This window comes from Pundamilia nyererei, unplaced genomic scaffold (assembly GCF_000239375.1).
Source record: "Pundamilia nyererei isolate P.nyererei 1_Seehausen unplaced genomic scaffold, PunNye1.0 scaffold00655, whole genome shotgun sequence".
In the NCBI taxonomy this organism is placed as follows: Eukaryota; Metazoa; Chordata; class Actinopteri; order Cichliformes; family Cichlidae; genus Pundamilia; species Pundamilia nyererei.
In genome coordinates this window covers 88494-102160 of record NW_005188056.1, presented here as the reverse complement: position 1 = coordinate 102160, position 13667 = coordinate 88494, and positions in this window count along the sequence as shown.

Below are 13667 nucleotides of genomic sequence, written 5' to 3'. Positions count from 1 at the left end.
TTTCTCTGTGTCTATTATTGTACGATCTACTGTACAATATAAAGATATTGAGGCGGCTGTTGTTGTGATTTGGTGCTGTATAAGTCAAACTGAATTGAATTGAATATGTGTAGCAGTTTTCTCTGGCTCACACCTGATCCTGACCTCTTTGTACGACGTCCCTGTATCAGCGGCGTGTCCTGATGCAGCGGGCTGCCACAAATCGAATAAGTCCTTTAATATACAGTCGAACTGGCATGAGATTAATTAGCATATGCTCTTGCTATTTATAGTCATATTTTTGAAGCGGAGCTGCCATTAAGTGAATTATGATGTGTCACTAGATATAGCACTTCTGATAAAATAATCAAATCCGATATGTAAAGCACAGACTATAATCTCATTTTCTAGACCTTATTACATTTTGTTGACAAGATATTGGCGTATCTGATGGTTGCTGGCCCCTGACAGCCGAGTGCACAGCAAGGATGTCGTGTCCTATTTAAAATGCCCCATTATGCTCTGTGTAAAGATCGAATTTACAAAAAATAAATGCTTACCTGTGCAATCGGCTTATGTACAGTTACAACAAAAGCTATAACTGAAATATTTTTAGAGTTTGTTGTGTTACACAAAGTGACAGTTTTGGATTTTGGAACTTTGTGTTGTGTTTCTTCAGACTAGTTTCAACCAAAGTAATCGATAATACATTAAAGGTCAGTTTACATCAGGGGGATTTACAGGTTTTTCAAGATACAGTGCTCAAAGGTTCAAAACTAAGAGTTTGGGCACATCCATGTGTATTTTATACAGACACTCTTTATTGTTATTTTAGGTAAATATAATAGTTTGGTTGATTCCCAGAAGAGCTCACAGATATCTTAGAGTTGACTGAAGTTGGAGACTTTCCATTTGTAAAGTTGTCTGATAGTACGAGGAGTGAAAAGGTGAGGAAGCCAAGTAGGAGACGAGATATCAAAGGTAAACAAGTGCAAATAAGCAAATAGCCCCTTTATGACTGCACAGCAACTAAAGGGCGCTCGCCAGCACGTAGGTGTGTATGTTTCATCGTCAGCGATTAAGAGAAGAGTTCATGACCAGAACCTCAGAGGATTCATCAACTGTACCGTGACGAGCGAGAGGATAATGACTGCATTGTTAAAGGGTAACGCTGGTGCTGCTGGTAGAAACAAATGGGCGTAATAATCCTTTATCCACATGAAACAGTGGGTCAGGTTTATTGTTGGCATTCTGAGTTTAGTCATACTGGGTGTATTTATATCCGACCTCTTTAACTGATGCATCTAAATGGCTGCTATAATGTGCTATTTAACCTGTTTTAGTGCATCTACATTTGCTGTGCATGAAAGCTACTTTGCAACCCACAGACATCTGGGTGACTTCTCTCAGACTTAAGACTTAACGATGCTGAAGCTCATTTTATTCTGGTGTGTGTCGCTGCTGCTCTCCGTAGTGCTGGGAGGTCTGCTTTCCCCACATTATCCTCATGGAAGGACGATGAGTCCCAGAACAGAGCCATAATGCCACAACATTAATTACATCAGATGGAAATAACCATCTCCTTTTGACTATTATGGTCTTGACTGACATGCTTTTATTTGGCATCCTGTCGCTGGGGTCTTTTTATTTTTTTAAACTGTGGAGAGAGCACTCAGCAGAAACAGGCAGCAAACTCTCTGCCATCAATATTGCATGATATCCATCTCCTATCGAAAACAAAATACACCCTCTCAGGAACAGGCATAGTTATCGAAAACTGTGTGTTGAGTGAATATGTTTTATGCACAGATAGCAAATAAAAAAATGTTTTTAGATGTAACAGGGGTTAAATGATCAGAGTCACTGGTAATTATGACCCTTACTCCCTCAGTGTATCTACTCTACTGGCATATCAGATATCTTGGGATACAAACTTGACACTCTGTCTGGCCTAGAAATAATTGTTTGACAGTTGCGCCATTTCTGGTTTATTCCATCTTCCGTGAAAGCTGCACAATCTCCGTGAGTCTAACCTTCACCCTCAGACTAGTCTGTCAGTCCCTGTTCCTACAGGAACAGATTTACCATCATGGAGCTGTTATTAGTTGAGAGGATTTGGGAAAATGTTTCATTTTGTGCCTGGGACATGACTCACGTCGACATACTCCTGTGTGCACAAGTAAAACGTGGCTCAACATCGCACTGTGTATTACATCAGTGCAGACAGGAAAAATGAGCAATGTCTAGAGGGGATGAATCAGTCTCTCACGGTCTCACGGTTATAATGCGTGATTTTAACAGCCATTCAAAATGGGTTCTCCACTGTTATATTCAAAAACAAAGATTTATCTCTTTTTTTAGCTTTTTTTTATTTCCAGACTGACAGTACAAAGAAAATGTCAGCAGTTTTCTGTCATTTTCAGTAAACATAAACAGTATTTTTTTTAAATCACATATTTCTGTTAAAACCTTCACCAGCCTGAGTCATGATTCACTAATTATTCAGGTCTCCCAGAACATGTTTGTTCCATGAAAAATAAATACATGTACATATATCAGTAGAAAGAGAAGACAGGCCACATGATGTAGTAAAACTAATGCTGGAATATTTCATCTTTAATGTTAATATAACTGAAATTGGCCTTAAAGCTGGTAGAAAGCTTGTCTGGCTATCAGACCTTATCAGCGTCGTCCTTTAGATGAGCCTCCAAAAGTAAGAACTGATCGTATTTGAGTGGTTGGAGTGCAAAGTTATAAACTAACAGCAAGCTCGGTTATCGTGGTGTATCCGATTCAGGCTGACCACGATGCACAGAAATACAAATCAAATGCAACAATTTCACTCACTGAAACACAAACCTGTACCTCAGAGCAGGCCACGGTTTGTCAGATAAATGCATTACAATGCAAACAACAACACAACAAACACACTTTCCAGTACAGTGGCTTGAATTGGCAGGGTAAGGTCTTTCAGAGAGCCATCTATGACATACGCCGAGAGTCGAGCCTTCTCAGTAATCACATGAATGAGTTATGAAAGTTAAAACATCGCCGATCATAAAGACATTAGAAAAACATCCGGAGAGACTAAAGCTATTTTTAAAGCTCTAACATGAGATTTTAGACTTTTGCCCTTTGAAAAATACTTTGTAAAACTATGCGTGTTATGGAGAGGTGTTTGCCAGGATCACACTCCTGAAGTCAATGTGCGGATTGGTTTTTCACTAAACACTCTGTTGGTTCATGTTGCATTTCAAGTCGTTGCAGCTTGTTTGCGTCTGCTCTGACTACGCAGGTGGCACTTTGCCCACATCGCTGCTCTAACGCTGATGGCAGTGTGCTGAACAACTTAGCCGTTTAACACAGTTATTATATTATACAATAAAGTACGCAGGACATGACCAGATATTTTTGTAGGGGTTGTGTAATATTCACTTGAGCAGTTATCTGGATTCATGTCTTGTTTTCTGACAGAGCCCACTGTAGTATTTGTTTATACAGTGTTGTAATGATTCAGTGGTTTCAGCCTTACCTTTATCACCTTTATTAAAAAGAACCAGTTTCAAATGTTGATAATGTGCTTGAATATTTTCAAAACCACTGATAATTTGCAGAAGTGAAAAATGAAGCAGATGGGAAACGATGGCAGTATTAGAGAAAGATGATGTCTGATTCTGACCTTTTCTCTCATTCACACCAACACCCCCCTGTGCATAAAAACTCAATTTCCCACAGTTCCAAGGGTACGACCCCTCTTTTTGTTACATTAATAGACTGAAATAACGTGATAGCAGTTCTGGTGTCCTAAAAGGGGCGTTGGCCTTGACTCTTCACTCTCACACCAATCTGATTAGCTGTCAACACCCCAACCCCACTCAGCCCATCCCCACCCGTTGGCTTTACCTATTTCTGAGTTTCCACGTTGCTTTGGTTCTCTCTGTATGCCCCACAGTCTCTGAAAAGAATCATTTTCTGAGTCTGCTTCACCTTGTCTTTGCACATTTTAGTTACCACAGTGCAGAGATACATACATCTTATTTGTTAGAGGATAAAGACAAAGGAGAGAGAAAAACAAGAAGAGGTAGAATAATAATTTAGAGTACTCACGGTAGAGATCTTCTGTGGGGCTTTTATTTTTATGGTTTGGCACATGCGTCTTTGTTCTTGCATGTATGTGTGTGTGGGTTTGTGCACACATACTGTATCTGTCTCCAGTGTATACTCTCCACTCAGTGAACAATAATAATCCTCTGTAAAGTAACAGCCAAAGAATTAAACCTTCACCTGATGGTGTCCCTCATGGGTTTTAACAATTAACACACACACACACGATACATAAATGCCCATCCATATGGCTTGAAGAAAACGCCTCCCACACAAGACTTCAATTGAAAATTCAGAATATGTATGCATTTGCACATACAAACTGTGAGATTTATGCATCCCCGATGTTTATACTGCACATACAAGTGTGCGTGAAGTGTGTTGTAGCTTAGTAGTTAGTCTGTGTGCATGCAGTAGTGGGACTGATTCTTCTACTTTCATTTTGACTGTAGGTATATAGGCTTCGATGTTCTGCATGCATGTGTGCGTATGTGTGTGTACAGTCTGTGTAAGGTGTATGTAATAAAGGTTTTCATTTGGTTATGAGGCTTCAGAAGGGCCGTCCAGAGAAGCCTTAGATTGGATCTACTGTGTGTCCGAGGAGAATGGGAAATAACATCAGCCGTCAGGAGAGGAAAGGTGAAAAATAACCTGTCATCACTTCTCTCTCTCTCTCTCACACACATGCACTCGCTGTTTCAGTCTCTCTCTGGCACTTCTTCCTGGATGTCCTCCCTCTCACCTTTTTAGCTCTCTCTCATACATTTCAAACTCATAGCTGTTCTTGTCTCCCTGTGTCTCTTGGATAACGTTTTTAAATTACAAACCTAATAACAAAAGTAAAAAGGGCACCTTGGGAGACAAATATGCAAAGGAAAAAATTGCTGAAGTAGCTGTGATTTTTTTTTGTCAAAATTTGTAAGAAATTTAAATGCAAGATACTCAGTTGCCTGTGAAGGTTCTCAGTCATCCAGGTCATCGTAGTCAAAGGAGCTTGCAAGGAAAAGCGTCTGGACTTCTTTAAGTTGCTTGAAGATGTTTCACCTCTCATCCGAGAAGCTTCTTCAGTTCTAAGGTCAAATGGTGGAGAGTCCCAGATATAAACCTAGTGGGAGTTTCCCCCCACAGAGGGACAAAAGGACCCCCTGATGATGATAATGCACCAGGATGTCATGCTTCCGGTAAACTTCGATGTTGAGTTTGCCGTTCTCTTCGATGTGCACCGCGCAGTCCAGGAAAGGCAAACAGTCGTCCTTTGTGTCTTCCCTGGTGAACTTGATGTTTTTATCGACAGCGTTAATGTGCGCAGTGAAGGATTCCACTTCTTGTGTCTTGATTTTGACCCAGGTGTCGTCCACATATCTGTACCAGTGGCTGGGTACTCTTACTTTGAAAGAGCCAAGAGCCTTCCTTTCCACTTCCTCCATGTAAAGGTTGGCTACAATAGGTGACACGGGGGAGCCCATGGCACAGCCATGTTTTTGTCTGTAAAAGCCTTCGTTGTATTTGAAATATGTAGTGGTGAGGCAGAGGTCTAACAGTGTGCAGAGAGAGACTACAAGTGAACATCAAAGGACACCTCGATAAGGCTTGTATCCAGGGCAGGGTACAGTGATCCCCTGTTTTTTTCTCTCTCGTAGAGGTCCACTGTCTTTGTCTGGTCCCTCATCCAGGACCAATTTGCCTTGGGGGTCCTTGCCTACGACACATAGCCCCTGCGATCACTGTGGCACACAAGTGTGGTGGGAACGTCTGGTCCCAGTTGGTGGTTTGATTAGCCTGTGGGACTTTGGAAGCGCCTGACGGGCAGGCCAAGTGGAACACAGTTCGGGTGGTAGCTATGAAATCGTTTTGTAGTTATGGCCATGAAACAAGACTTTTAGTCTGCCTCAAAGCAATTCTGACAAGTGATCAGGTGACTCAGGAGAGGAAAGCGGTGCTCTACTCACATGGTGCATAGTGGGGTTGCTGACTTCAACTGAGCACGTAGTTGAGTGGTGGAAGGAATACTTTGTGGACCTCCTTAATCCCACTGACATGTCTTCTAAATAGTGGTGTCAGCATTAATCTCGTTAAAATAACGCTAATGATTTCCCGCGTTCATGCGGTTATGGCATTAAAGTAATTTTAACGAGATTAACGCTGACAGGGTTATTTCTAAATAGAAAGCAGAGCCCAGGGACAAGAGGGACGATTCGCCCATCTCTAGTGGTGAAGTCACTGAGGTAGTTAAACAGCTCTTTGGTGGTCAGGTCCCTTTTTTGGATGAGGTTTGTTTTGAGTTCCTAAAGACCCCGTGTGTTGTCAAACCACTACAACATCATGTAGAGATTTGGGGCCTCTAGACTGGCAGACTGGGGTGGTGATCCCCATCTTTAAGAAGGGGGACCAGAGGTTATGCTCCAACTACAGGGGGATCACAGTTTAAGTAACTCAGGGCGTTGGGAGAAGGGAGCGGGAGATTAACAAATGGATTGGTGGCATGGCTGCATCGATCTGTTGTGGTAAAGAGAGAGCTGAGTATTAAAATGAGGCTCTCAGTTTGTGGTCAAATGGTAAATGGTCTGTATTTGTATAGTGCTTTACTTGGTCCTAAGGACCCCAAAGCGCTTTACACAACCTGTCATCCACCCATTCACACACACATTCACACACTGGTGATGGCAGCTCTGACAGAGGCCCGTGACCACAGGTGAGGGTAGGTCAATCTACGACCCTACCCTCACCTGTGGTCACGGGCTCTGGATAGGGACCGAATCTATGCGGGAAATTGGCACTGATTTAAATGTCTAGATAAGTGAGATGAAATTGTTTACGTTCAGACACAAGAAGTTGGCTAGGTTAAGAAAGAAAATGTTTTAGGTTTTAAAAATACTGCTGCCATAAGATGTTGTTGTCTCTGTGAAAGGAGCTCCTTGGTAAAGGTTAAGGAAGTACTGGTTCTGTCTACAACAATGTTGACTACAGCAGACAACATGACAACAGTCAAGTCCCATGTCCAGCAGTTCTTATGAGAATAGCCGGAAACACCAGGCTGAAAAAATGTTGTGTTTACCTGATTTGAAGATTCAGTCCAACCTTGACCCTGAAGGATCAATCTGATCATTTTTCAGATGGTCATGTTGTAGTTAATTGACTTCTATAGTTTTGTTGGGAACCAAAATCCTTTTAAAGAATATAGGAATTCATTGTCCTGTATCTCATGAGAACAGCATACATAAAAAACACTGTCATGAGAAACAGGAGATAATGATTAAAGGTGAGAGGGTTATAGCATAGACGACTGTGTTAGCATGACAGTTGGAGGTGGAGAAAAAATGGGACTTGCGAGACAAGAGTGAAATCAGGAGTGAGGGTGGTAAATTGAAAGAAAAAATGTGGGAGAGGTGAGAAACACTGAGATATATATAGCTGCAAGGCAGGTGCAGCGATCACGGTGGAAGAATTGTTTCCTGATTTCAAATGTGAGAAGAAAGCTAACTGTGTCTGTGAAGAATCTGCAGGTCTATATGAAATCTGAGACCTTTGACTCATTGACTGATGAACCGCTTTGCTCAATGATTGCCCAGCGAGTGGGAGTTTATTCACTGGAGTAACAAAACTTCACGTTAGCACCTTTTTCCAGCAAAAGGTCCCCTTCATTTTGATCAACCTTCCTGACTAGTTTTGTTCATTATTTTCTACTAGTTCTAGAAGATGTGTGAAGTGGGCACGCACTGTGGAAACAGCTACAACAAAAATAGATCAACTCCTTTGCCATAAGCTTTATGAAAAGAGTGATTTAAATAGATTTGAATGGGAGGTGTAAAGTGGGCAGTGAGTGAAAACACTGCTGTGTCACCATAGGAAGCCAGACATGTTGGAGAGCATTTGGTATGCAGCACACGCTGAAGAAAAAACATGTGACCGCGGCCAACAGTGAGCAGTGGATGCTCTTTTTGTGAAACTGCCCCGACGGCAGCAGGTGGCGTCTTCATTTCTAACAAGGTGAGGAGGACAAGAGACTGTTTTGCATCTCTGTTTATCTAAATGAGAATCTTACCAGGTCAAGGCGTCGCTTCACAGTCTGTGTGTGTCTGCGTGTGTCTGTGTGAATGGTGAAGGGTTTCCTTACATTCGCTTTTTGATCATATGTGTGTCCCTGTTTTAATGTTTGTCTGCATCTGTGCGCAAATATCAGAGAAGCGCGAGGTGTGGTGTTGACTCTGGAGATCGATGGTCGGTCCCATAGGAAGAGGAAAAGGCCAATCTTCTACTGTAATAACACCGGCGTACTACACGTGTGTGTGTGTGTGTGTGTGTGTGTGTGTGTGTGTGTGTGTGTGTGTGTGTGTGTGTGTGTGTACATACAATATCTGTGCTTAAGAGAGAAAATGTAACAGAAAGCATGGTCTACAAGATCTTATTAAGGCTTTATTAAGCACACAGCTTAAATCACATCATCATCTGATTTATTTCCGTTTCGTGTTGGTTACCTGTTTGATTTTCTCCTTCACTCCTACATTATGCCAACATCAAGGACAAAAACATTTTCCAAAAACGAAATTAAGGCAGCATCTAAATGCTCCTCTCCCACTTACCTTGTGGGACATTTGTTTGTAAATTATTCAGTGCTCTTAAACAGATTTTGTGAAACCAAAGGTTAAAATGTTTCCTCAGACACCGCGCACAGATGCAGCTGAGATACTACAACTGTGTTTATCATTTTATTTATGAGACTTTAAATACACTCTTATTTCTTTCATATGTATTAAGAGGTTAAAGTAGCAGCCCTATGCAGCTAATCAAATGCATTTAATTAGTTAATCATCAGCAAGCATGAACACCTCTGCAAAAGCAGAGGTTTTGGCAGTTTCCAGGTCTAAACCATTCACAGGTGTGTTAACACAATGACACCATCTTCCCAGGAGTGAACGTCCCAGAAATTCATCCCAAGGTCAGACCCTGCACAGAGCATTCCCAACACCTAAAATACCAACGATTTGTGCCGGCCCTAGGCATCACATAGTAACGCGAAAAGTACCCTTCCACGTCCTTAAGAAACGCTCTGGGTTGTCAACTGAATCCAACAGAAAGCCGCTCGAGGGCGGTAAGATGCGCTGAGGGCAGAGGATCCAGCCGTCCATCCGGCCCCAAACCTAACCCTATCACATCGTGTTTTCCAAAGTGATTCAGGATCTGAAAGTGAACAGATTTGCATAATGATTTGTTAGGTTGATTTTCACACATAAAACACAAGGTTCAAGGTTCTTTATTTGTCACCTGCATAGTTATACAAGTATAACACACAGTGAAATGTAGCCTGACACGCTCCTCGACATGTGCAAAAATGTGGGGGGTAGAGGAAGAACATTATATATATGTAGTATATACATTGGGTGAATGTGCAGTAGTAGCAGCAAGCAGGTGAATTCTGTACATTAATATGAATAGACATCTGACTATTTTACAGGATAGACAATATAAACATATTTAAAATTAAACATGTATAGATTCATTCCAACCAGTCTCATGCCCCGGAACATGTAACATATATAAGAGTTACATCTCAGGCTGTACACGCCTGAGATGTAACTCATAAAGTTACATCTTAAAGTTCATGACAATTACCAAAAAAATGAAAAGGTATCCCTGTTTGGAAAACCTCCTGAGAGCAAAGTTCTGCTCTCTGAGCTTCGACCAGGCTCCGTCAAGGGCCGTGAAGGGCAACACCAAGGTTTGGACTCAAATCTAGCTGTTTCTTTTGAACAATGATTTTATTAAATTCAGGAATCTTAATTTATTTATTTTATTTTATTTTTTTTTTTCTCTTTTTTTTCTCTTTTTTCTTTTTCTTTCTTTCTTTTTTTTGTTTTTCTTTTCTTTCTTTCTTTCTTTCTATTGTAACAAAAAATTTGTACAATTTTATGACATATTAAAATAAACTTGTGCAATTGGACCTTTCCCTTTCTTTTTGGTTTCAATATACTGAACCAGAGTGATTTAGTGGTTATATTTTTTCTAAATTTGTGTTAGAAATTTCTGGTTGCTGGGGAAGAACAAAAAGTTGCAATGTTTGCAGATGATGTCTTGGTCTTTTTGAAGGAACCTGAAGAATCATTTGAGGAGTTGATGTCCTCTCCGTTTTTGGGGAACTGTCTGGTTATAAACTAAACCTAAACAAAACTCAGGTAATGACACTAAACTATACAGCATCTAACACTTTACGAGATAATTATAATATAAATTTGGAAGCTGAAACACTTAAATACTTGGGAATAATTCTAACTAAGAATATTTCTAATCTATCACAAGTAAATTATGGTCCCTTGTCACAGGCCATAAAATTTGATTTAGATAGGTGGAATCTGGTGCCTTTCTTAAATTTAAACTCAAGGATATTAGCAGTGAAAATGAATGTACTCCCAAGACTCCTCTATTTATTTAGAACTTTGCCTGTTGAAGTCATCTTAATTAGCAGGATTCTGCAGAGAGTGAATGTCACTGGAGACGGATACACTTGAAAGTCTCCAGGTGAACAGAAATAGAGACCTTAAAGTGTGTATTTTGATGTTGAACGAGTGGAGAGAGTCTTACCTGGAGCGGAGTCATCCATGTGAGCATTTGAGGGAGTAGGGATGAGCATTGCCAAGAAGTCCACACCTTTTCCTGTTTCCAGAGTTCTGAGACTTTGTAGGCGAGGAAGGCAGTCAGGAAATCAGGTGAGTGGCGAATACTGAACTGAAAGGGTGAACACTGGAGACACAAGGACCGAATGCATTAACATGAGGATAATGTGGCTGATGGCAGAGCGGAGGAACCTGGATCCAGAGGCAGGAATGGAAAACACCCAAAAGCACAAATAGCTTGGATCACGACAGAAGATTAAAGACTAGGGGGGAAAGAGTCTCTCACTTGATTTGGTTACACAGCTAAATTTAGTTGACTATGTTAACTGTGAACCTTTTGGCCCTCACAGCTGAACCAAAAACCACAACCCACCACAAAAAGTGAGGCCATCTGCCCCACAGCTAAAACTTGACCAAAATCGATCATGCAACACAACAATGTCCCCAAGTATATGAGCAACAGAAAGGCTGAAAAAGAATCAAAGTGTTCAATTCAATTCAATTTTATTTATATAGCGCCAAATCACAACAACAGTTGCCTCAAGTGCTTTATATTGTAAGGCAGACCCGTTTAACAGGAAGAAACCTCCAGCACAACCAGGCTCAGGGAGGGGCGGGGCCATCTGCTGCGACTGATTGGGGTGAGAGCAACTGGTTGCGGCCCGACATTGTTTTGGCAAAGTTACACACCAATTCAATATTGATTTTAGTGAATTTTCACATGTCTGAGAACAGAATCACCAGTTACCAGTTTGACCCCCGGCGGGTGTGTCGCCGAGTGGGGAAAAATGGTTAGACACATGAACGGGTTGGTGGTGTACCTGGGGTTTCTGTTTAAGACTATGCTTCCTCCTCACCGTGACCCAGCCGCCCTCTTTCCCCAGCTGCTTGGGGTCTGCTGGGGAACAGCTAGAGGGGCCTACGCTATCTTCGGCTGCACCAGCTACAGGGGCCTGGCTAGCTACAGGTGAATGGAGGGTGCGAAGCCGAGTCTTCAATTCAGTAATCCTGGCCTCCAGAGCTGCAAATATGCTACATTTGTTACAGATATCATTACTGCTAAAGGAGGCCGAGGAGTAACTAAACATCTGACACAATGAGCAGGAGGGACAGGTGAAGAGGCCATGCTGCTAACGAGTCGGCTACGAGCTAAGCCAAGCTAGCGAAACAGTACAGAGACAGTGAGTGAATACTTTGGCTATAAATTAGGTAGTGAGTACACAGAAAGTGTGCTTCGGATGAAGCATGTGAAGATTATACTATGAAAACAGAAGTTATCTAAAAGCTTTTAATTAAATTGCTAAGCAGATAAGCTACTCAAAAACACCACTGTGTGTTGGAACAGGAACAGGAAGTGATACTCTACCGCAAAGAGATCTCACACCAACTGACAGCACCACCCGAAGGACTGAGTGTTGCAAGATCCAGTCAGCAACCCGACTGAAATGGTGTCGTAAGATCTCAGGAGAGCATGAACAAAACGGCCACAAACCTCAATGAACCAAAGCAGGCCTGTAAAGAAGAGTGGGCCCAAGTTGCTCCACAACAACATAAGAGGCTGGAAAAGTCTTAAAGGAAAGGACTGACTCAAGTTATCACTGCTAAAGGTGCATATACAAACTTCCTTTTTCACAGGACTACACAGGAAAACGTTCTCTTTCATGACAGTATTCTGTCAGTAGGAAAAACAATAAACAAATGTGAATGTTTTAGAGCATGGCAGCACAGTGGTTAGCACTGTTGCCTCCACCATCAGTGTGGAGTTTGTGTGGGTTCTTTCCAGGTACTCTGGCTTCCTCCCACAGTTACTGTGGTTAGGTTAATTGGTAACTCTAAATTACCCATAGGTGCGAATGGCTGCCTGTCTCTATGTGTTAGCCCTGCGACAGGCTGGCGTACCTGTCCAGGGTGTAACCTGCCACCCACCCTAAGACAGCTGGGATTGGCTCCAGCGACCCTGACAGGGATAAGTGGAAGAGAACGGATGGATGGACTCAGAACAAAGGTACATAGTGAATAGACTCTTTTCTTACAATCATAAAGGAAAGGTCACCTGTAGTGATCAGACCACTATCATGTGACTCTCTGTGAAATATTGATTTGTGCTCTTGGACAGGACAATAAGCTTGGAGAGGCTCGGTAAGTAAATCTACTCATTTAAGATTCAAAAGTGATTATAGTTCGTTTATGTCCATTTTCCTTGTTGCCAGGGTGACACATACTACCTGGGGACTCTGGAGAATATATGTGATGCAGACACAAAACCTCCTTCCTCTTGAAATAAATTAGTTTAGAAGCTGTTGTGTCTGTAACAAACATATAAAGGACAAAGAGAGATTGCATTTTTGTGACTGTTTCAGCTCTTCAGACTCTGAATCAGTGGCAAATGTAACTTTAATGTTGTGGCTCCTTGTATCATGGCACTGTAACATTACCGCACTTTCACCAAGTGAAAACAGCTGAACTAGAGCAAAAGATCCAAGAAAACAGCAGGTGAAGGTTGTTGAGCACCAACCAGTTAAAGGACCACTTGTTTTAGTTTTGTTCATGACTTCAGCAGTTGATACGTGAATAAGAAACTGCATGTTTGGGTGACTCTCAGTGTGTCGGAGGCTTTGAGAGGCCAAACACCGACGGACACTCTTAAAATCTTTCTTTTGCATTAAAACAATTTTGCCCACCCAGTGACAACATTAGTGAAAATACTTTCAAATGGTATATACAGTATGCATACATTACATCAGATAGTATTAAACTATTCCACTACCTGCAGGAAAAGCAGATCAGCTCAGCACACTAATTAACACTCCCAGCAGTGTGTGTGTGTGTGTGTGTGTGTGTGTGTGTGTGTGTGTGTGTGTGTGTGTGTGTGTGTGTGTGTGTGTGTGTGTGTTTTATTTCAGTCTGTTAGTGTGATAAATGCACCTGATTGGATTTTGAAGATGAAAACTTGAGTTTGCTTCTCACGCCCCCAAT